Consider the following 21,817-nt stretch of genomic DNA (forward strand, 5'->3'; position numbering starts at 1 on the left):
AGGTGAGAAGATCGCCAGTTGAGCGTCCCTGACGGAACCCATACTGACGATCGGAAAGAAGGTTGTGATAGGAAAGATGCCTTAAAATTTTTCTATTAAGAATTGACTCGAAAACTTTTGAAATCCAGGACGGTAAAAGCAATTGGACGATAGTTGGAGGGTTGGGAGTGGTCACCCTTCTTTGGGACTGGCTGAATGAGAGCAAACTTCCAGCAAGAAGGAAAGGTACAAGTTGACAGACAAAGGCGAAATAGTTTGCTTAGGCAGGGTGTAAGCACAGAAGCACAGTTCTTGAGAACAACAGGAGGGACCCCATCAGGCCCATATGCCTTGTTAGTACTGAGGCCAGTGATGGCAGAAAATACATCAACTGAAGAAATTTTAATGTCAGCCATGAGGAAGTCAGAGGGGGGAAGTGATGGAGGAACAGCACCGGAATCGTCTAAGGTGGAATTGGAGGAGAAAGTCTGTGCGAAGAGATCTGCTTTATCAGTAGAAGAAATACTGTAGCTACAGAACCATCAGAGTAGAAAAGAGGAGGGAAGGATGATGAGGTAAAGTTGTTAGAAAGATTTTTGGCAAGGTGCCAGAAGGAGCGGGAAGAATTCGAGTTGGAGAGTTGAGAGCATTTAGTATGGATGAAATTATTTTTAGTAGAGCGAAGAACAGACTTAGCACGATTCCGGGCAGAAACGTAAAGATTATGTGATTCAGGGGTGGGTTGGCTCCGGTACCTTTTGTAGACCTTCTCCTTGTTGCGGACAGCATTAGAACAAGTGTGATTAAACCAAGGCTTTCTTGCGTTAGTCAAAGGATATGAGAAAGGAATGTATGCTTCCATGCCCGAGAGAATAACCTCCGTAATGCGCAAGGCACACTCAGATGGCTCACGGCCATGGAAGCAATAATCATTCCAGGGAAAATCAAAGAAGTACTGCCTGAGGGCCTCCCAGTCCGCGGCTCCAAAAATGCCACAGACGACGTTTCCCTGGAGGGTCCACAGGCCGTACCGGAGTGATAGGACAGGTTAAGGTAATAAGGTTGTGATCGGAGGAGCCCAACGGAGAGAAAAGATTAACAGAGTAAGCAGAAGGATTAGTTGTGAGGAAGAGGTCAAGTATGTTGGAGCTCTCTCCAAGGCGGTCAGGGATACGGGTAGGGTGCTGTACAAGCTGCTCTAGGTCATTAATGATAGAAAAGATGTAGGCTTGTTCACCAGGTGGATCCGTGAAAGGAGAGGAGAGCCAAAGGTGGTGGTGAACATTGAAATCTCCAAGAATGGAGATTTCAGAGAAAGGAGAAATGGACAGAATGTGTTCCATCGTAGAAGTAAGATAGTCGAAGAATTTTTGATAGTCAGTAGAATTAGGGGATAAGTAAACAGCACAGATATATTTAGTCAGAGAATGACAGGAAAGCCGAAGCCAGTGTGTGGAGAATTCAGAAGAATCAAGTTCAGGAACACGAGAGCAAGATAAGTCGTTGCGTATGTATACACAACAGCCACCTTTGGCTTTGAAATGAGTATAGATATATATATTGCTGAGAGAGAGAGAAGGAGAGAGAGAGAGAGAGAGAGAGAGAGAGAGAGGGAGAGAGAGAGAGAGAGAGAGAGAGACAGAGACAGAGAGACAGACAGACAGACAGACAGACAGACAGACAAACAGAGAGGGAGAGAGAGGGAGGGGCAGTAAAAGGGGGTTGGGGGCAGTAAAATGGTCTCGTTTACATTTGTGGTATTCCCTTTAGATATTAGAGTGAGGCTGTACATTCTGATTGGCGTATGTACGAAACGCACATGCAGACTCTCTTGAATTCATCTCTCTCTCTCTCTCTCTCTCTCTCTCTCTCTCTCTTTCTCATACCAAAACTCATAACAATTACCCAGCCATAATGCTCTATCTAAATTCATAGACATAAGTATTTCTCTCAGAACTTTTCGCAGTGCAAAACTAGCGCAGAATTGTATCACAGAATTTATCTCGTTTACTACCAGAGTTCTCCCATAACCTGAATAAAACGTTCTGGCGGTAGAAGTTATACAGTATAAGGGCGTCCTCGCACTGAATTAAATCGTCTGGACTTAGAATTGTGAAAAGCCTTACCGGTAGAAGGGAAAAAATAATTGCATGTTTTGAGCAGACAAAGAATAGTTTTGTTATAAAGAGGAACACAGATGAAAGACAAGGGAAGGAAAGGAAAGAGAGCATTTGTGCATGAAGCATTTGTAATCGATGCCTTCCTCCTACCACTAAGAATATGTGGGAAAGGGAATATAATGGAAACAAAATTTAACCAGAGTATATAAGTGTAACGGAATAGAAAAAATTAAACGTCAAAAGGACAAAAAATTGGAAAAACGAAAGAAGGCATGGAGATAAGACAGCAGAAAGTTTGGATGGATGGCAGTAGGGAAGGAAAGATGAAAGGAAGGGAAGAATAAACTTGGAAGGAAGAAAGAAAGGGAGGAAGAACGATGACGAAGGAAGAAAGGAGGGAGGGGAGAGGAAAGAGGAGGGGAGGCAGGGAGAGGAAGAAGGAAAGAAGAAACAGAGAGGACCAAGAAAGGGAGGAAGAGGGAGGACGAAGGAAGAAAGGAAAGAGGTACAAGAAATATAGACATTTCCAACAAAGAAAAAAAAAATGGGTAGTTACTAAGGGAAGCGCACAAAAGAAAAGAAGGTTGAAAAGAAGGGATGGGGAAGAGAAAAAAAAAAGGTAGGTAGGCAAATTAAAAAATGACACGTGTGATCGATTGCAAAAATGAAAAGGAAAAGTATAGAGTAATTGTGTGAAAAGGGGGGATGAAGGAGAGGTCTGAAAACGAAACAAGGAAGTAAAGAGGGAAGGAGTGGAATACAAGAAAGTTTTTATTGACGTTAATCCAGAAACAAGATATATGGAAGTAAAACTAATCTGGAATACACCTGTAAAATTTGTAGGCTAAACAGCAGAAATTAGTAAAAAATGGAGGAAAGAATAGGGATTTATATAACAGAAGGAAAAAGAAAACGGACACTACGTCTCCAATAATTTTGCAGTAGAGTACATGAGGCAAGGGGTAAAAAACAGGGGAGAGAGAAATGGGGAGAAGACGGGAGAGGAAAGAACGGAAAGGAACGGAGTGCAAGATATGTGTTTATAGTTATTGCTAAGGGAGAGAGAGAGAGAGAGAGAGAGAAATTTCCAGATAATAATGGATAAGCCAGATCAAAATAAGATGAATAAATTTCTTGAAAAAAGTGCATCTCCGAGATTTTGCATGTTTGTATTTTAGTTTACGTATCGGTGTTTTGAAACTGGATCGTAGCAGAATACTGATAACCGTTATCGGGTCTAGCTTTTAAGTGACGTGTTTTTTTATTTATTTATTTTTTTTTATTATTATTATTATTTTTTTTTGGCGGACTTCAGGTGGATCAGGAAAGCTTGGGTCAGACCCCTCGAAGTGAAGGCGTTCCAGTCACTTTTCATCATCCCATTCAGTGCCACGACTCCTTTAACATGCATGACACTTTCCCAGCTGAATATACGAGTAAATGACTGGTGGTAACTAAAATTACCATAGTTGTTTTGACAATGAGATAATTATTGGTGAAAATACCAACTCATCATAACTTGACTAAATGAAATCGTCAGACTTTAGATTATTCAGAACTACTACCGAGCATGAGAGGGTTTATAATTTTGCTCTTGCTGCCACCGGACGATTATACTTACCATAGGATTGATCTCAAAGTGAAAGAGCTCAAAACACTCTTAAGTATATCATTGATTGCTATGACTCCTTATTTTATTGTTGTTACTTCTACAACCTTTTTGTTCTTAAGAGAATAGTATCGAATTAAATTGATTAAAATTAGCCTTCATCAGCTCCTCCATTTATGAGGCTCTTTAAGGCTGAATAATATCGTCTGAAGAGAGCAAGACTAAGCGAGTACGACGACGTCATGGCACTGAGTGTAATGTGCATTTTGTTCATTTCACAGTACCGTGAGTTGTTCAGGTGGAAGAATTATACTTTTTTGAGTTTTACGCCGTGTCCTCTTTTTTCGATAATAGTTAAGGCATTGCACCTGGGTACAGGACTTAGGTTTGGTGCGTGTAGCATTTTATGGCCGGATACTCTTCCTGATGTCTACCAGTGACCCTTGGGTGGACTCGAACCTCCGACGGTCAGAACGGAGCGCTCTAACCCACTGCACCACGGCTGCTACCATACTTACGTGTGAAAATATTGCTTATTGATTAGATACAACAGGTTTGACCCAATCTGGACGCTCTTCATATCAACACCACGTGTACGTATAACTTCCGCTTAAAAATACGACCTATCTACTTTATTGTGTATTGTTATTGTAATGCATCGTGTGAGTGACCTCTCCATACTCAGGCCCTTCCCTCTACCCCATCAGGTGGGGGGGCACCGGACGCAGGGTAGTGACATTCACCTGATGACCTTCCTCATCCACACCTTCCATAAAAACCACAGGTGAGTGTTGCCTCCTCACCGCTCCCTGCAGCTCTGCTGGTGTGGTACACGTTGTGTGGTACGTGGTGCGGTCGTGTGGCTTGTAGCGTGATAGGTGTAGTACGTTCTGTGGTAAGTGGTATAGTGTGTGTGTGTGTGTGTGTGTGTGTGTGTGTGTGTGTGTGTGTGTGTGTGTGTGTAAAAGAAAGGGAGGTGAAGGTTGAGGCTGAGTGTGAGGGAGAAAATCATATTGAGTAAGAGAGAGAATGGTGAGTATAACGAAATGAGAAAGAGTGGAAGGGAGGGAGAGGTCAGTATACAGGTGGGAGACACGAAAGGGAGGTGGTAAGTATTTGGCAGGGAGCGGAGGGGGAGAGGCAGAATGAGGGAGATAGGTAGGGAGTCAGTATCAGGGAGAGGCATGGGTCAGTATTTGGGGAGGAGGGGGACGTTGTGAAAGAAGCAGGGAGAGATTAAAATGATAAATTAAGGAACAGGCATTGAGGGAGAGATTCAGTGTGAGGGCAGGAATTAGAATAACTGAATAAGGGAGGGGATCAGATCAGTCACAGGTCAAGGTCACGCGTAAGGATGTCTTAGCATATTTGATCGAGCTTTGTTGTTGCTGTTTCCTGGCGATATTCAGTCGAAGTATTACTCGCAGTGATGATGACTATAATAGTGTTACGCTGGCAATATCAAACTGAGACAACATCCTCGTGCTGGAAGCGTTACGTGATTGCACGGTCCTACAGCAAATATCTGCATTTTTACGCTTTAATGCCGACATACGAACCCAATGTATTTGTTCCATTGTTTAATTAAATGCCTCCTGGGTCACAGATTCGGAAACTTTATAGTAAGCGGGAATCGGTTTCATTTAAATCATCAGCCACAATGAAATCAGCCACATAGTAAGACTTAAACCGTGACTGAATAATGATGAACGGTACGATGAGGCTTGGAAGACTAAGAATAATGTGGATGGATAATATCAGTGAATGCATAGCTAAGAAGTGAGGTGTGTAAGCAGATGATCTGTCAATGGCTATGCATGGGTAGATGATGTATATATGGAGATGTACAGTACGTAGTTCATTCCTGTTTACACCTACCCATGTGTTTTCAGTATATTCAACTGTGTGTGTAACAGATTTATTCTTGTATGTCTGTATTGTCCCTTCCCAATCTCTGTTACATTGCAGTTAGCATAATAACTCCTAAGCTAGCTTCAGATTTCATATGTGTATGTATAAATAAAATGGTATCCTCAAAAATGATTGCTGATCACTTTTGTATTAGGATAGAGGGGAATAATTTCCTTTTATAAAAAGGCCCATGATAATCCCTTTCTCGGTGGTGTATATTTTTACATTTTTTTTTATCCGCCGTGGAAAAAATAATAATAGATATCAGAGACGTGTTTGCCCTGGAGACTGAAAGAGAACAGCGGAGATTGGAGCTTAATTGAGCAGCTGAGCTTAGCCTCACGCTTAATTGCTTTTTTTTTTTTTTTTTTTTTTTTTTTTAATACGGGTTTTGACTGGCCAATGAATTTGCCTGCCATTTTTTTCCTGTAATTCACCAGGCGCATGAAAGGGCTTTTGAAATTCTGATCTCAATTCCATATTAACGTTTGTCATAAGGATTAATTAATTCACTGGAACCTCGGGTCGGATCGATAGCGCATGCGTGTTCCAGACTCCCGGATCTAGGTTCCATCATATCTGGAGGCGGGTATTTAAGAAGGTACATCAGATATTTTTTTTAATGCAAAGAAGAAGGAACCAAAGGACAGAAGCCAATAAAATGCTGCCTCCAAGAAAAAATAAAAGCAAGATATCAGAGAGCCAATTTCACGATCCGTTCATTTCGAGATGCCTGGACACACTGCTTTTAAAAGACTGGAGATCATAGGCAGTAGGAAATACAGACAGAGGGAGACAGCTCCAAAGTTGACCTGTTGGATAAATGGAGGACTGGGAGTAACGGTTAATTCTTGCATTAGAGAGTTGGACAGAAAAGGAAGGAGAGTTTGTTACTAGACGTGTGCTACGCATCCATCGTAGTGGTGGAGGGATGCTACGAAGTAGCAGACAGTTCAGAGGAGCAGTGACCGTTGAAGTAGCGATAGAAAAGAGATAAAGATGCAGCAGCATGGCGAAGAGGCAGAGGTTGAAGGAAGCCAGTAAGAGGAGGAGAGCTAATAAGACGAAAAGCCTTTGACTCCACCTTGTTGAGAAGAGCTGTATGTGGGGAGCCTCCTCACACATGAGATTATTTTGTACTCTGTACAGGGGCGAATAAAACCAGCGTATAAAGTCAACAACTGTGCAGAGGTAAAGAAGGTACGGAGCCGGCTTAGTTTGTCCTCGCATGTGCTTCCTCATGTTCGTATTTTATTTTCATGGATGACATACACAGACGTTCCCACTTACCAATACAGCCTCTCCTGCAACATGAATTTCCTTCCGCACTTTTTGACCTGCACTCCAAAAAGCTTTCCTTCACTTAAAGCTGAAGCATTGGATTGGGCCAGGTTCCTTCACCCAGAGGTAATGCATTGGTTAGGCTTCCTTCACTCAGAAATGAAGCATTGGGTTGGCTTCCTTCACTCAGAGATGAAGCACTGGGGTGGGTAGGTTCCTCCACTCAAAGCTGAAGCATTGGGTTGGGCCAGGTTCCTTCCCTTAAAGATGAAGCATTGGGTTGGGCCAGGTTCCTTCACTCAAAGCTGGAGCATTGGGTTGGGCCAGGTTCCTTCCCTTGAAGATGAAGCATTGGATTGGGCCAGGTTCCTTCATCCAGAGGTAATGCATTGGGTAGGCTTCCTTCACTCAGAAATGAAGCATTAGGTTGGCTTCCTTCACTCAGAGATGAAGCACTGGGTTGGGCCAGGTTCCATCACTCAAAGCTGATGCATTGGGTTGGCTTCCTTCACTCAGAGATGAAGCATTGGGTTAGCGTCCTTCACTCAGAGATGAAGCATTGGGTTGGCTTCCTTCACTCAGAGATGTAGCATTGGGTTAGGCCAGGTTCCTTCACTCAGACTGAAGCATTGGATTGTGCCAGGTCGCATCTTTAGTGATACAGTGGTGTTCCATGTCCAGTATTGTTGTTAAGGACCTCTAAAATACGGCTTGAACATGTACGATGCAGCTGCCCCCATGTCAGGCACGTGCAGGCCGACCGCTACAATCCTTCATTCAACAAATACACAATCGTGGCTTTCATTAAATGCATGGTATCTATTTAATAGCACTTTTTCTTTCATCAGGGTCTTCACTTCGGGAAGAAGCTTATGTATGCAGGTGGTCATCTTGTGTACGGTGCGATTCATGTCCCTAACAAACCAATACAGAAAGTCCATTTTGCGCACACTCCCAAGCATGGTTCATGTCCCTTGCTAACCAATATACTAAGTCCGTTTTGTACACATTCCCTAGCTTGGTTCAAGTCCATTGTAAACCCATATTGTAAGTCCATTTTGCACATTACCCAGCTTCAGCATTGATGAAGCACCTGACCATGGCGGCGCTGCTCGCACTGACCCTTCAAGAAGCATCTGTTCTTGAAGGGTCAGTGCGAGCAGCGCCGCCATGGTCAGGTGCTTCATCAATGCTGAAGCTGGGTAATGTGCAAAATGGACTTACAATATTGGTTTACAATGGACTTGAACCAAGCTAGGGAATGTGTACAAAACGGACTTAGTGTATTGGTTAGCAAGGGACATGAACCATGCTTGGGAGTGTGCGCAAAATGGACTTTTTGTATTGGTTTGTTAGGGACATGAATCGCACCGTACACAAGATGACCACCTGCATACATAAGCTTCTTCCCGAAGTGAAGACCCTGATGAAAGAAAAAGTGCTATTAAATAGATACCATGCATTTAATGAAAGCCACGATTGTGTATTTGTTGAATGAAGGATTGTAGCGGTCGGCCTGCACGTGCCTGACATGGGGGCAGCTGCATCGTACATGTTCAAGCCGTATTTTAGGGGTCCTTAACAACAATACTGGACATGGAACACCACTGTATCACTAAAGATGCGACCTGGCACAATCCAATGCTTCAGTCTGAGTGAAGGAACCTGGCCCAACCCAATGCTTCATCTCTGAGTGAAGGAAGCCAACCCAATGCTTCATCTCTGAGTGAAGGAAGCCAACCCAATGCTTCATCTCTGAGTGAAGGAAGCCAACCCAATGCTTCAGCTTTGAGTGATGGAACCTGGCCCAACCCAGTGCTTCATCTCTGAGTGAAGGAAGCCAACCTAATGCTTCATTTCTGAGTAAAGGAAGCCTACCCAATGCATTACCTCTGGATGAAGGAACCTGGCCCAATCCAATGCTTCATCTTTAAGGGAAGGAACCTGGCCCAACCCAATGCTCCAGCTTTGAGTGAAGGAACCTGGCCCAACCCAATGCTTCATCTTTAAGGGAAGGAACCTGGCCCAACCCAATGCTTCAGCTTTGAGTGGAGGAACCTGCCCACCCCAGTGCTTCATCTCTGAGTGAAGGAAGCCAACCCAATGCTTCATTTCTGAGTGAAGGAAGCCTAACCAATGCATTACCTCTGGGTGAAGGAACCTGGCCCAATCCAATGCTTCAGCTTTAAGTGAAGGAAAGCTTTTTGGAGTGCAGGTCAAAAAGTGCGGAAGGAAATTCATGTTGCAGGAGAGGCTGTATTGGTAAGTGGGAACGTCTGTGTATGTCATCCATGAAAATAAAATACGAACATGAGGAAGCACATGCGAGGACAAACTAAGCCGGCTCCGTACCTTCTTTACCTCTGCACAGTTGTTGACTTTATACACGGGTTTTATTCGCCCCTGTACAGAGTACAAAATAATCTCATGTGTGAGGAGGCTCCCCACATACAGCTCTTCTCAACAAGGTGGAGTCAAAGGCTTTTCGTCTTATTAGCTCTCCTCCTCTTACTGGCTTCCTTCAACCTCTGCCTCTTCGCCATGCTGCTGCATCTTTATCTCTTTTCTATCGCTACTTCAACGGTCACTGCTCCTCTGAACTGTCTGCTACTTCGTAGCATCCCTCCACCACTACGATGGATGCGTAGCACACGTCTAGTAACAAACTCTCCTTCCTTTTCTGTCCAACTCTCTAATGCAAGAATTAACCGTTACTCCCAGTCCTCCATTTATCCAACAGGTCAACTCTGGAGCTGTCTCCCTCTGTCTGTATTTCCTACTGCCTATGATCTCCAGTCTTTTAAAAGCAGTGTGTCCAGGCATCTCGAAATGAACGGATCGTGAAATTGGCTCTCTGATATCTTGCTTTTATTTTTTCTTGGAGGCAGCATTTTATTGGCTTCTGTCCTTTGGTTCCTTCTTCTTTGCATTAAAAAAAATATCTGATGTACCTTCTTAAATACCCGCCTCCAGGTATGATGGAACCTAGATCCGGGAGTCTGGAACACGCATGCGCTATCGATCCGACCCGAGGTTCCAGTGAATTAATTAATCCTTATGACAAACGTTAATATGGAATTGAGATCAGAATTTCAAAAGCCCTTTCATGCGCCTGGTGAATTACAGGAAAAAAATGGCAGGCAAATTCATTGGCCAGTCAAAACCCGTATAAAAAAAAAGCAATTAAGCGTGAGGCTAAGCTCAGCTGCTCAATTAAGCTCCAATCTCCGCTGTTCTCTTTCAGTCTCCAGGGCAAACACGTCTCTGATATTTATTATTATTTTTTCCACGGCGGATAAAAAAAAATGTAAAAATATACACCACCGAGAAAGGGATTATCATGGGCCTTTTTATAAAAGGAAATTATTCCCCTCTATCCTAATACAAAAGTGATCAGCAATCATTTTTGAGGATACCATTTTATTTATACATACACATATGAAATCTGAAGCTAGCTTAGGAGTTATTATGCTAACTGCAATGTAACAGAGATTGGGAAGGGACAATACAGACATACAAGAATAAATCTGTTACACACACAGTTGAATATACTGAAAACACATGGGTAGGTGTAAACAGGAATGAGCTACGTACTGTACATCTCCATATATACATCATCTACCCGTGCATAGCCACTGACAGATCATCTGCTTACACACCTCACTTCTTAGCTATGCATTCACTGATATTATCCATCCACATTATTCTTAGTCTTCCAAGCCTCATCGTACCGTTCATCATTATTCAGTCACGGTTTAAGTCTTACTATGTTGCTGATTTCATTGTGGCTGATGATTTAAATGAAACCGATTCCCGCTTACTATAAAATTTCCGAATCTGTGACCCAGGAGGCATTTAATTAAACAATGGAACAAATACATTGGGTTCGTATGTCGGCATTAAAGCGTAAAAATGTAGAGATTTGCTGTAGGACGGTGCAATCACGTAACGCTTCCAGCACGAGGATGTTGTCTCAGTTTGATATTGCCAGCGTAACACTATTATAGTCATCATGACTGCGAGTAATACTTCGACTGAATATCGCCAGGAAACAGCAACAACAAAGCTCGATCAACTATGCTAAGACATCCTTACGCGTGACCTTGACCTGTGACTGATCTGATCCCCTCCCTTATTCAGTTATTCTAATTCCTGCCCTCACACTGAATCTCTCCCTCAATGCCTGTTCCTTAATTTATCATTTTAATCTTTCCCTGCTTCTTTCACAACGTCCCCCTCCTCCCCAAATACTGACCCATGCCTCTCCCTGATACTGACTCCCTACCTATCTCCCTCATTCTGCCTCTCCCCCTCCGCTCCCTGCCAAATACTTACCACCTCCCTTTCGTGTCTCCCACCTGTATACTGACCTCTCCCTCCCTTCCACTCTTTCTCATTTCGTTATACTCACCATTCTCTCTCTTACTCAATATGATTTTCTCCCTCACACTCAGCCTCAACCTTCACCTCCCTTTCTTTTACACACACACACACACACACACACACACACACACACACACACACACACACACACACACACTATACCACTTACCACAGAACGTACTACACCTATCACGCTACAAGCCACACGACCGCACCACGTACCACACAACGTGTACCACACCAGCAGAGCTGCAGGGAGCGGTGAGGAGGCAACACTCACCTGTGGTTTTTATGGAAGGTGTGGATGAGGAAGGTCATCAGGTGAATGTCACTACCCTGCGTCCGGTGCCCCCCCACCTGATGGGGTAGAGGGAAGGGCCTGAGTATGGAGAGGTCACTCACACGATGCATTACAATAACAATACACAATAAAGTAGATAGGTCGTATTTTTAAGCGGAAGTTATACGTACACGTGGTGTTGATATGAAGAGCGTCCAGATTGGGTCAAACCTGTTGTATCTAATCAATAAGCAATATTTTCACACGTAAGTATGGTAGCAGCCGTGGTGCAGTGGGTTAGAGCGCTCCGTTCTGACCGTCGGAGGTTCGAGTCCACCCAAGGGTCACTGGTAGACATCAGGAAGAGTATCCGGCCATAAAATGCTACACGCACCAAACCTAAGTCCTGTACCCAGGTGCAATGCCTTAACTATTATCGAAAAAAGAGGACACGGCGTAAAACTCAAAAAAGTATAATTCTTCCACCTGAACAACTCACGGTACTGTGAAATGAACAAAATGCACATTACACTCAGTGCCATGACGTCGTCGTACTCGCTTAGTCTTGCTCTCTTCAGACGATATTATTCAGCCTTAAAGAGCCTCATTAATGGAGGAGCTGATGAAGGCTAATTTTAATCAATTTAATTCGATACTATTCTCTTAAGAACAAAAAGGTTGTAGAAGTAACAACAATAAAATAAGGAGTCATAGCAATCAATGATATACTTAAGAGTGTTTTGAGCTCTTTCACTTTGAGATCAATCCTATGGTAAGTATAATCGTCCGGTGGCAGCAAGAGCAAAATTATAAACCCTCTCATGCTCGGTAGTAGTTCTGAATAATCTAAAGTCTGACGATTTCATTTAGTCAAGTTATGATGAGTTGGTATTTTCACCAATAATTATCTCATTGTCAAAACAACTATGGTAATTTTAGTTACCACCAGTCATTTACTCGTATATTCAGCTGGGAAAGTGTCATGCATGTTAAAGGAGTCGTGGCACTGAATGGGATGATGAAAAGTGACTGGAACGCCTTCACTTCGAGGGGTCTGACCCAAGCTTTCCTGATCCACCTGAAGTCCGCCAAAAAAAAAATAATAATAATAATAAAAAAAAATAAATAAATGAAAAAACACGTCACTTAAAAGCTAGACCCGATAACGGTTATCAGTATTCTGCTACGATCCAGTTTCAAAACACCGATACGTAAACTAAAATACAAACATGCAAAATCTCGGAGATGAACTTTTTTCAAGAAATTTATTCATCTTATTTTGATCTGGCTTATCCATTATTATCTGGAAATTTCTCTCTCTCTCTCTCTCTCTCTCTCCCTTAGCAATAACTATAAACACATATCTTGCACTCCGTTCCTTTCCGTTCTTTCCTCTCCCGTCTTCTCCCCATTTCTCTCTCCCCTGTTTTTTACCCCTTGCCTCATGTACTCTACTGCAAAATTATTGGAGACGTAGTGTCCGTTTTCTTTTTCCTTCTGTTATATAAATCCCTATTCTTTCCTCCATTTTTTACTAATTTCTGCTGTTTAGCCTACAAATTTTACAGGTGTATTCCAGATTAGTTTTACTTCCATATATCTTGTTTCTGGATTAACGTCAATAAAAATTTTCTTGTATTCCACTCCTTCCCTCTTTACTTCCTTGTTTCGTTTTCAGACCTCTCCTTCATCCCCCCTTTTCACACAATTACTCTATACTTTTCCTTTTCATTTTTGCAATCGATCACACGTGTCATTTTTTAATTTGCCTACCTACCTTTTTTTTCTCTTCCCCATCCCTTCTTTTCAACCTTCTTTTCTTTTGTGCGCTTCCCTTAGTAACTACCCAATTTTTTTTCTTTGTTGGAAATGTCTATATTTCTTGTACCTCTTTCCTTTCTTCCTTCGTCCTCCCTCTTCCTCCCTTTCTTGGTCCTCTCTGTTTCTTCTTTCCTTTTTCCTCTCCCTGCCTCCCCTCATCTTTCCTCTCCCCTCCCTCCTTTCTTCCTTCGTCATCGTTCTTCCTCCCTTTCTTTCTTCCTTCCAAGTTTATTCTTCCCTTCCTTTCATCTTTCCTTCCCTACTGCCATCCATCCAAACTTTCTGCTGTCTTATCTCCATGCCTTCTTTCGTTTTTCCAATTTTTTGTCCTTTTGACGTTTAATTTTTTCTATTCTGTTACACTTATATACTCTGGTTAAATTTTGTTTCCATTATATTCCCTTTCCCACATATTCTTAGTGGTAGGAGGAAGGCATCGATTACAAATGCTTCATGCACAAATGCTCTCTTTCCTTTCCTTCCCTTGTCTTTCATCTGTGTTCCTCTTTATAACAAAACTATTCTTTGTCTGCTCAAAACATGCAATTATTTTTTCCCTTCTACCGGTAAGGCTTTTCACAATTCTAAGTCCAGACGATTTAATTCAGTGCGAGGACGCCCTTATACTGTATAACTTCTACCGCCAGAACGTTTTATTCAGGTTATGGGAGAACTCTGGTAGTAAACGAGATAAATTCTGTGATACAATTCTGCGCTAGTTTTGCACTGCGAAAAGTTCTGAAAGAAATACTTATGTCTATGAATTTAGATAGAGCATTATGGCTGGGTAATTGTTATGAGTTTTGGTATGAGAAAGAGAGAGAGAGAGAGAGAGAGAGAGGAATTCAAGAGAGTCTGCATGTGCGTTTCGTACATACGCCAATCAGAATGTACAGCCTCACTCTAATATCTAAAGCGAATACCACAAATGTAAACGAGACCATTTTACTGCCCCCAACCCCCTTTTACTGCCCCTCCCTCTCTCTCCCTCTCTGTTTGTCTGTCTGTCTGTCTCTCTCTCTCTCTCTCTCTCTCTCTCTCTCTCCTTCTCTCTCTCTCAGCAATATATATATCTATACTCATTTCAAAGCCAAAGGTGGCTGTTGTGTATACATACGCAACGACTTATCTTGCTCTCGTGTTCCTAAACTTGATTCTTCTGAATTCTCCACACACTGGCTTCGGCTTTCCTGTCATTCTCTGACTAAATATATCTGTGCTGTTTACTTATCCCCTAATTCTACTGACTATCAAAAATTCTTCGACTATCTTACTTCTACGATGGAACACATTCTGTCCATTTCTCCTTTCTCTGAAATCTCCATTCTTGGAGATTTCAATGTTCACCACCACCTTTGGCTCTCCTCTCCTTTCACGGATCCACCTGGTGAACAAGCCTACATCTTTTCTATCATTAATGACCTAGAGCAGCTTGTACAGCACCCTACCCGTATCCCTGACCGCCTTGGAGAGAGCTCCAACATACTTGACCTCTTCCTCACAACTAATCCTTCTGCTTACTCTGTTAATCTTTTCTCTCCGTTGGGCTCCTCCGATCACAACCTTATTACCTTAACCTGTCCTATCACTCCGGTACGGCCTGTGGACCCTCCAGGGAAACGTCGTCTGTGGCATTTTGGAGCCGCGGACTGGGAGGCCCTCAGGCAGTACTTCTTTGATTTTCCCTGGAATGATTATTGCTTCCATGGCCGTGAGCCATCTGAGTGTGCCTTGCGCATTACGGAGGTTATTCTCTCGGGCATGGAAGCATACATTCCTTTCTCATATCCTTTGACTAACGCAAGAAAGCCTTGGTTTAATCACACTTGTTCTAATGCTGTCCGCAACAAGGAGAAGGCCTACAAAAGGTACCGGAGCCAACCCACCCCTGAATCACATAATCTTTACGTTTCTGCCCGGAATCGTGCTAAGTCTGTTCTTCGCTCTACTAAAAATAATTTCATCCATACTAAATGCTCTCAACTCTCCAGCTCGAATTCTTCCCACTCCTTCTGGCACCTTGCCAAAAATCTTTCTAACAACTTTACCTCATCATCCTTCCCTCCTCTTTTCTACTCTGATGGTTCTGTAGCTATTTCTTCTACTGATAAAGCAGATCTCTTCGCACAGACTTTCTCCTCCAATTCCACCTTAGACGATTCCGGTGCTGTTCCTCCATCACTTCCCCCCTCTGACTTCCTCATGGCTGACATTAAAATTTCTTCAGTTGATGTATTTTCTGCCATCACTGGCCTCAGTACTAACAAGGCATATGGGCCTGATGGGGTCCCTCCTGTTGTTCTCAAGAACTGTGCTTCTGTGCTTACACCCTGCCTAGGCAAACTATTTCGCCTTTGTCTGTCAACTTGTACCTTTCCTTCTTGCTGGAAGTTTGCTCTCATTCAGCCAGTCCCAAAGAAGGGTGACCACTCCCAACCCTCCAACTATCGTCCAATTGCTTTAACGTCCTGTATTTCAAAAGTTTTCGAGTCAATTCTTAATAGAAAAATTTTAAGGCATCTTTCCTATCACAACCTTCTTTCCGATCGTCAGTATGGGTTCCGTCAGGGACGCTCAACTGGCGATCTTCTCACCTACCTTTCAGACTCCTGGTCATCCTCCTTTCGGGACTTTGGCGAAAGCTTTGCCATTGCACTTGACATCTCTAAGGCTTTCGATCGAGTCTGGCATAAATCTTTAATTTCCAAACTGCCCTCCTATGGTTTCTATCCTTCTATCTGTGCCTTCATCGCTAGCTTCCTTTCTGGTCGTTCTATAGCCGCTGTTGTAGACGGCCATCGTTCTTCTCCTAGATCTATTAACAGTGGTGTTCCTCAGGGCTCTGTCCTATCACCAACTCTCTTCCTTTTATTCATCAATGATCTTCTAAGCTGTACATCTAACCCTATCCACTCATACGCTGATGACTCCACTCTTCACCTTTCCATTCGGTTCCCGCAACGCCCATCTCAACAGTTACTTCAACAAACAAGGGATGAGGCTATGGCACACCTAATGTCTGACTTGGCTCATATCTCTGACTGGGGTAAAAATAATATGGTTGTCTTTAATGCATCTAAGACTCAGTTCTTACACCTATCAACCCGACATAATCTTCCACAGGTATACCCACTAATGTTTAATAATATTCAGCTTAATCCTGCATCATCCTTGAACATGCTTGGGGTTTCATTTACTCGGGACTTATCTTGGAAAGATCATATTACATCTCTTGTACAATCTGCTTCCAAGAGATTGGGTGTGCTAAGCCGACTCCGCTCTTTCTTTACCCCTGCACAATTGTTGACTCTATACAGGGGTTTTATCCGCCCCTGTGTGGAGTACAACTCTCATGTGTGGGGAGGCTCCCCACATACAGCTCTTCTCAATAGGGTGGAGTCAAAGGCTTTTCGTCTCATTAACTCTCCTCCTCTTACTGACTCCCTTCAACCTCTGTCTCTTCGCCGCACTGTTGCATCTTTATCTCTTTTCTATCGCTACTTTAATGGTCACTGCTCCTCTGAACTGTCTGCTTGCATTCCTCCACCTCTACGACGGGCGCGTAGCACCCGTCTGGCAGCAAACCCTCATCCCTTTTCTGTCCAACTCTCTAATGCAAGAGTTAACCGTTACTCCCAGTCTTTCATTTATGCAACAGATCAGCTCTGGAACTGTTTCCCTCTGTCTGTATTTCCTGCTGCCTATGATCTCCAGTCTTTCAAACGTAGTGTGTCCAGGCATCTCAAAATGATCGGATCTTGAATTTGGCTCTCTATTGTATTTTGTTTTTCTCTTGGAGGGAACTGTTACTGCGGGCTCATGGCCTTTGGTTCCTTCTTCCTCGCATAAAAAAAAAAAAATAGCTATGAACATTTTTCTTGAACTAGTTTCCTGTCCTTTTCTTCCTCCCTCTCCCTCCCTCCTGTTCTCCCTCCCTCTTTATTACCCTGTTCCTTACGTATTCCATTGCCAGTATTGCCAGCACTACCTGCTGAAAGTAATGGCACTGTCGTTACCACTACCTGAATCAATATGTTGTCACTACCACTACACCTACCTTTATTTTTTTTAAAGTAATGCAATACCACTACGCTCGCCGATTCCTCTATTATACATACCAAAAACATAGAGTATTTTAAAAGAAACTTCTGCAAAAAGTATATATAAGCAGTTCGTATATATATCTGTATCGGTAAAGTACCTCCCAGATGGAGGTATATGGTTTTCATTACTGAACCTCAACATAACGTAATGTTATAAATTAGTTTCATTTATGTGAACTGCATGAACATTGAAATATTATACCATATTAATTTTCATAAAATATTGGTTTACCGGATTATATATATATAGATATATATATATATATATATATATATATATATATATAGATAGATAGATAGATAGATAGATAGATAGATAGACAGATATAGATATATATATATAGATAGATAGATAGATAGATATAGATATAGATATATAGATAGATAGATAGATATAGATATGTATATATATAGATAGATAGATAGATAGATAGATATATTTCATCTCATCAGTCGTTTGAGTATCCACTGCAGGACCGGCCAATCCCGACCGAAGTAGGGACGATACAGCCAATGTATCTCTACCAAGTGGCTTAGGCTGTCTGGTAGAGATTGTATGTAGGGTGAAAGTGCTTGTAAGTGTAATTGTAGTGTTGTAGTGGCTTTGGATGTGTGTGTAGTCTGTGAACCAAGTGTAATCGGCCCGGGCAAGCCGACTGGGTGCAAGCATAATTTATAGTATGCGATACTGGTTCAATCGCAGCACCCCTTATGTCCGCCAATGCAGTACGTGGCCAGAAGAACACTCCCAAAGTTTATTACCCTGGCGGGGCGCGAACCCTCGTTCTTCAGTGTACGAAAACGCACACTACCACTGTACCACAGAGGCTCCATATATATATATATATATATATATATATATATATATATATATATATATATATATACATATATATATATATATATATATATATATATATATATATATATATATATATATATATATATATATATATATATATATATATATATATATATACATATACATATATATATATATATATACATATATATATATATATATATATATATATATATATATATATATATATATATATATATATATATATATATGCCTTTCCTTCTTCTTCCCCATCATATCCTTCATTTATTCCTTTCATATCAAAGCTGGGTTTCGTTAACCTCCTCACAACGGTGACGTTCTTGTACGTCCAGATGATCTTGTTCAGCTTAGAAAATCACCTCTCGTTATTGAAATGCTAAAAACTCCATTAATCCTTCCCGGAGACGTCTTTTATAAGGAAAATAAATCGTCTCTCCCTAGTCGGAATTTAGGTTAAAACGCATCCACGGGCTGAACATTTCTTCCTTCGTTGGCTCCATTCAATATTTTTCAAGTCCTTTCTAAGCACTTTGTTTGCTTCATTTACATATATCACTCACACTGTTGTATTGATTCGTTGTATCCTTGTTTCATTTTTTAAAATTCCATTTTCTTATAAAGTGTCCAGTATTTACCTCCAAATGTTTGTCTGAGTCTCTTTGATGCTAACTTATTTACCTCACTGCAAAGTAGAACAATTAATGCAAGCTGTTTGAAGCTACATCAATAAGGCTCCTTACCTACATAACAGATGAGCAAGCACTATACGGAACCGTGACGAGTGGTGTGAATACCGAAGTTTAGACGGACCGCTGCCGATCCGTTACGGAGCCGAGACGCGATGCTTAGTGAGTCGCGGCCCTTAGAGTAGCGAGCAGAGACTGAAATAACTCAGAAGTGTTGCATTACTACAGTTTCATTACTCTTAGTAAGAGTACTCGGCTACGTAGCATCATAGCATGTAGCGCCGCGCCGCAACTCCCAACACTGTCCATTACAAAAGTACAAGAGTTGTGGTTTTCGCCTCTTCCTTTTCTCGACTCCATCCTCCGATATTCACTCCTCCTTTTTTACTGCTTTCCACTGTGTATTCCTTTACAGGTTTAATTTTTTTTCCTTTCTTGGTCAATGATAAAATATGTTTTTGTCAACACTTCTGCCTTCCTTGTTTCCTTTCTTATCCTTACCTCCACCCTCCCTCTTCTTCAGTCCTCTCCCTCTCCTTTTTCCTTTATCCTTTGTGCAGTCCATCAAACAAGTACCATAACTTTTGTTTTTATATATACGTCTCTCCTAATCTTTCCTTCTCATCTCTTATTATCGCGGTATCGTATCCCTTTCTCCTTTTTACCTTAAGAATACTAAATAATTTATCACCTCTTTTCTTTTTTTTTTATGTCAGTGTGTGTAAATGTTTCTTATATTCCTGTATTTTGTTCCTTCCTTTCCTCTTTCCTTCCCTATTTCGATCTCTCCCATCCTACCTTCCTTCTTTCATCCACTTCCTTCCTTCCTTCCTTCCTTCATTATTCCTTTCTTCCTCCTCCTTCCTACATTTCTTCTTTCATTCACTTCCTTCCTTTATTCAGTATTCCCTTCTTCCTCTCCCTTCTCCCTCCCTTCCTTCCTTTCTTCCATCCTTTCATCCATACTTCTTGCCAGCATTTCTCGCCTTCTGCCCTTTTAATTTTTCTCTCCCGTTTTAGCTCGTCTTTTTTTGTTGTTGTTGTTGTTTACTCCATCAAACAGTTATATATTTGAGCTTTTGATTTTTTCTTTTTCGGGGAGCGAAAAGGAGGTTGGCACTGATTATAAATATTCCTAGCAGTCATGCATTTCTTTCCCCCATTCTTCCCTCAGCCTTTTCTTTCATCTCCATTTTTTCCTGTATTATGCTACTGCTTTTCCGCTGCTAGAAAAAGAAAAAAGGTATATTCCCTCCTTCATCAATATGTCTTTTTCCAACTCTTCTAACTAACCCCAGACCAATTCATTGTGTACGAGGACGTCTTTCTCATTTTACTATTACTACCGCCAAACATTATTTATTCAGGTAAGGCGAGAACTTTAATAGCAAAAAAGTTAAAGTCAGTGAAACAGTTTTGCTCCAGTCGTGTACAGCGAAAAATTCAGAGAGAGAGAGAGAGAGAGAGAGAGAGAGAGAGAGTAAAACGTAAAGAAAGCGAGATACAGAGAACATGAATTCCCGCGACAGCAAGAGACATCACAACGAGGGAAAAGAGCGTGCCAGATTGGGAGTGTGTGAGACGTACAATTTCTTTCCTCGCTCCTTCTGCCTTGTACCGCTGGGTGTACAATGGCCCGTGTCCTTGTAAAGCCTCTGTGCCCCCCACCCCTCCTCGCCCCTCCTCATACACAACCACTACCAAACCCGTCCCGTATTTTACTTTTCTAACGCTGATTCTTTTATTGACGTTATTTTTATTTTTTCCTTTTTTTAAGCTTAACAGAGACTATCCTTGGTAATGAAGTTAGTTTCCCAGTACAACGTTTAGTCCCAGGAGGCCTATTATTTCTCACTACCGCCAGACAATTCAGCGAGAAAGAGACCCCACAGAGGGATGGATTCACTCGTTCATTAATGGAGTTCTGCCTTCAGCATAATATATTAGCTTGTCGGCTGCACCTCAGAAATAAAGACAAAGTCACTATTCTGAAAACATCGACGGAGATTATTTCTAGCCACTCCAGTGAGACACATCAACCCTAATCCGAATAAAATCATGTGGTTTTGGCAAAAATAAAGTTTCAAATGATCCCACTGAATTCCATTAACTTTTTCAGAAATGTTGAGACTAATGTTGAAATATAATGCAGAAACAAAATTACTTCCCTCTGTCCCTGCACTTAGGCTCTCATCAAGATTTCTGACAGCATTTAGGGATTATAGTAGAAAACTCTGATCTTTCCCCCAAATCCGAGACTTGGTTGATTAAATGCAAAATCGCCTTCCAGGAACAAAATGCTGTGGGAACGTTATCCTTCTCAGTGCAGTGCTGAACCGGAGCGCTGGCATTATTTAGTTTCCATTACTCCAAAGGTTGGCTGGCTGGCTCTTGGGATGAGTATTGGAGAGGAGGAGTACGAATATGAACATGAGTACAGTTACATAAACAAGTACAGTGACAGAGGTACAGAAAGGGAGGCACAAGATCGCAACGAAGAGACAGCAACAACCGAAAAGAAATAATAATAATAATAATAATAGTAATAATTATTATTATTATTATTATTATTATTATTATTATTATGATGATGATGATGATGATGATGATGATGATGATTACCATTATTATTATTATTATCATTATGATCATTATTATATCACAGCACACAAACAGAACACCACACACTGCAAACACTAAAAAGAAAGTAAATACTGATAGTACACAAACAGAAACATATATAGCCCACTAACAAAGGTACACCACAACACATATCCTGGACTACCACATAAAAAGCAGC

This window comes from Coenobita brevimanus, chromosome 80 (genome assembly GCF_032717465.1).
Source record: "Coenobita brevimanus isolate Jiangsu-jjx chromosome 80, ASM3271746v2, whole genome shotgun sequence".
NCBI lineage: Eukaryota > Metazoa > Arthropoda > Malacostraca > Decapoda > Coenobitidae > Coenobita > Coenobita brevimanus.